At 45.4% G+C, this 4,074-nt stretch overlaps 1 non-coding gene across 1 annotated transcript; it reads right to left on the bottom strand.

Moving 5' to 3' along the window:
- Positions 1 to 366: 366 nt before the first annotated feature.
- Positions 367 to 473, bottom strand: LOC133314064 (small nucleolar RNA R71). Its single transcript, XR_009751895.1, has one exon. It is a non-coding gene; the product is annotated as a small nucleolar RNA R71 (small nucleolar RNA).
- Positions 474 to 4,074: the final 3,601 nt, after the last annotated feature.

Raw genomic sequence — 4,074 nt, 5'->3', positions numbered from 1 at the left:
TGAACAAAACTTCAGAACTTTGGCTGCTCCTTTCAGGAACAGACCAGACAGGGGATTAATCCTCCCTTCTGTAGCACCCAACTTTGAACTGAAACCTGTCATGTTTCACATGATTAGGGAAGCAGGGGTCTTCAATGGACTCCCTGCAGAAGATCCTTACACACACCTCACAACATTTCAAGATATTTGTGATAATTTTAAAGCTGAGGGTGTGACAGAGGAGAGCATGAGAATGAGGTTGTTCCCTCACTCCTTAGGATTAAAGGCAAAACATGGATGAAAACTCTCACCCCTGGATCAATCCAAACATGGGAGGAGCTCTCTAACAAGTTCATAGAGAGGTTTCTCCCAATGTCCCGACAAGCTGATGTTAGAGCAGAAATCTCTAACTTCAGAATGTTTTATGGAGAAAACCTCTATGAAGCATGGGAGAGATACAAGGACATCATAAAAAAATGTCCAAACCATGGGGTAGAGAGTTGGGGAGTGTTATAATCTTTCTATAAGAGACTTGACCATACTTCTCAATCTCACTTAGATTTTGCTGCAGGAGGATATTTCTTTATAGGAACACTTGAATCAAGGTACGAAATCATAGAAGGAACTACTGAAAGATGTCTCCAATGGCCAATAGACATAGTGAGCCCAGTAAGGAAGCCAGGCATGCTAGAACTGGATAAACAAACTGCCATAGAAGCCCAGCTGGCATCACTCATGAATGAAGTGAAGAACCTGAAAGCTGACCAAGCAGCACCAAGGATGGAAGTCTTGTAACTCACAGCAGCTGAAACTGAACCATGCTCAGCCTGTGGTGACCTTCATGACTCAACAGACTGCCCATCCACTGCATTGGTGTGTTATGCAGAAAATTTTGGCAACAGGAACTTCACTAGAGACAATCAACAAGCAGGACGCAGTACAAATTCAAATCCTGGAGGAACTATCATTAAGGATCAGAACCACAACACCCAATGGAGGCCACCCATGAACCAAAGACCATTCAACACCCAGCAGTAGTATCAGCAAGGCAGCAGCAGTGGAACCTTTGAACAAAGGAGAAACAACTACGTTCCGTTCCACAGAGATGACCAACGCATCAACACCCTGGAAAATTATGTCAAGGAATATGTCACCAGGAATGTTGCAGTGGTTAGGAACATTGAATCCCATCTGGGACAGATTGCTGCCAATCTCCAAACCAAGACACCAGGATCACTACCAGGGGACACTGAGGTTCCCTCAACCACTTCTAAGTCCACTTAAGAGGTAAGTACTATGTCTAGCTAAAGACATTAAACTAAGCACTGACTGGGAGGCAACCCAGTAGATACATTTGCTCTCTGACAAAGAGCAAAGTTTTGGGGTGCTTACTCTTAACCACATAGCTCCCAAAAGGAGGGAACGACTGATGTTCCACTCCAAAAAGTCCAAATAAGATACGTTCCGTTCCAGGAACGTAGTTTTGGGGTGGTTCTTTGACCACACAGGCCCAAAAAAAATATAATTTTTTTTATTATATATATATTTTTGCAAAGTTATTATCTTAAATAATAGGTAGTAAGTAATAGGTTAGTCCGTCCCCTTTCCCTTAGATAGATTAGATTTACACTTCTGTATGTTTCCTTTTCTTTCTTTCTTTTTTATTTAGCCGTTTATTTATTAGTTAGGAAAAGACAAAGGGAACGTTCTCTGGGTTAGGAAATAAGAATGAATGGGACACCTGTCCCTGCTGAGTCACTTAAAAAGGTACGCAGCCATATCAAGTTTGCATTCATTGCAAATCTTGAAAACACGCGCAGAAAAAGCAACCGTCTCCTCAACCATTAAAACAACTGCACCCTTTCCTTTTCCCTATCTCTCACGTCCTGACCTAAACCGTTCCATCTTCTCACACTCATCCCATCAGTAACTGGTCACCAACTCCTGACCACTCGTTCTGTAACGTCCTCATTCCACTACCTCTTCAACCTCCTCTCGTTAACCTCCACGTCCCAGAAACTCTTCATTCACTCCTCCATTGTTTACTTAAACTCAGCCACTGTTTCCTTTAAGTTTTACTATTTTCATTCAACTCAGAACCTTTTCTCCCTCTGCATTGTGCCCTAACCTCCTTTCTGCTAAAAATGTCTAAGCTTTCGATCAAGGTGACTCCTGTGGCCAACCGTGGCGAAGAACCAGAACTCACCGAACCCATCATTCATCTATACCCAGAAAGGAACATCTCCTTGCAGCAAGACAAATTGGTTCTGCCCTTATTTGTGAAGCAGTCCTTAATCAAGCTTCAGTGGCTGCGTTTTTCCACTGATGACCGTGAAGTGAATGTCTCCCTAGTGGGAGAATTCTTGTACCAGACAAGGAGGCTGCCCAAAGAAGATGCCCCTGATGTGGTCACAGTGAAGGGAAAACAAGTATCATTTTCCCCCACTGATGTCCAGAAAGTGCTCTACCTCCCCACCGTCACCAACTGTCCGTACTAGGAGTACTTGGACAGTAGAGAGGTATTCTACTTCCAAAAGGACCTGAAACAAATAGTAGCCCTCGACAAACCCAACTACTACAAAGGGTCCCTCTGCAAGTGGAGCATGAAGGACATAGCCAGGTTTTGGGCACTGTTTGCAAATTCCAACATCACTCCCACCACTCATGAAGCCTCTGCTACTTGGGCATTACAGGTCCTAATTTACTGCATCATTAAGCACATCCTTTTTGATGCAGTAACCCTCATCTATAACAGCCTGAAGAGGGACATGAGGAAGACCACAGTCTGCCTCCCTTGCCTCATCACCAAGCTCTGTTCGAAAGCTAGTGTAGAAGAACACCCAGATGACATCAAACGGGCATCTATCATTGATGCTAAGACCTGGAACGGTCTTAAAAGCACTTACATTGACACCACCCAACCTATTCCTGCCAAAGCTCCCCCAAGAAAGGGGGAACGTTCAAGTCAGAGACTAAAGAGGGTCCTCAACAGCAACAAGCCAGAGGGAGCATCTTCTGCAAAACCTATCACCCTCTCAGACAAGGAGGAGGAGAGTGAAGGCAATGAGCCTTTAGCAAAAAGGCTGAAGGCTGGCAGAATGTCAGCACCCAAACCAGCTGCCAAGGAGACGTCCCCAAGCAGCTCAGCCTCTACATTCTCTCACATTCCGTCCCCAAGCAGCTCAGCCTCTACATTCTCTCACATTCTCTCACATTCTCTCACATTCCGTCCACAAATCACCCCACAACCCTCTCCTAGGCAGCAACAAGGAAAGGGAAGAACAGAAAAAGAAGCAGCATCTGCTGGAGAGACATCAGTGGCTGAGCAAGAGGCTCAGCCACAGAAGAAAAATGACAGAGGAAAAGGGATTCTCATAGAACCCCCTAAGAAGAAAGCAAAGACAACAGGCCCCAGGCAGATCAATCTGGGAGGTCCTCTGTCATACCCTGTCATCTGTCCCGATACTTCTGGGGACGAAGCTCTTGCCAGAGCCTTGGCAGAAGAAGAAGGGATGGCAATTCCTCCACTGATGGAGGAACAAGTTGTAGCCATGCCCTCATCATCCAGATCACCAGTGGATGAGCCCAGCACAGCACCCGTTGTACCTTCTACTGTTGGCAGTAGCCTGCAGAAGAAGCAACCTACTTCCTCCCCTACTGCAGCAATCCCCATCTCAGCTAGAAAAAGATCGTAAATTGGGATTGCTGAGATCTTTGAAATGCTGGGGAAGAAGTTGGAACAACGGCTACCAACAAAATAATCTGTCCCCCAACTTGACATGACAAGCACCAATGAAGAGCTGAAGGCTCTAAGGGACGGATTGGAACAACTCTCATCTGCCTTCAACACATTTCAGGAACAACAGAAGGAAGAGAGAGAACAACAGCTCAGCTCCATCAAGGCAACCATCAAGGAAGCCAATGCTGCATCTTATGAGTCAACACTCCGAGCAGTTCAAGGAGAAATCAGAAGAGCAGCTGACTCCCTCATATTTTCCAACTCTCTGCGTAATCACATAGCAGAGCTCCTACTCAACAGGCTCGTCTCCAAACAAACTGAGGAACGTAAGGAAACCAAAGAAGCCATCAGGGCCT

The sequence above is a fragment of the Gastrolobium bilobum genome, unplaced genomic scaffold (assembly GCF_033153095.1).
Source record: "Gastrolobium bilobum isolate Gb01-03AN ecotype WA unplaced genomic scaffold, APGP_CSIRO_Gbil_v1 utg118931, whole genome shotgun sequence".
Classification (NCBI taxonomy): domain Eukaryota; kingdom Viridiplantae; phylum Streptophyta; class Magnoliopsida; order Fabales; family Fabaceae; genus Gastrolobium; species Gastrolobium bilobum.
The sequence above is the reverse complement of the archived record's forward strand: the minus strand, read 5'-3'. Positions and strand labels throughout refer to the sequence as shown.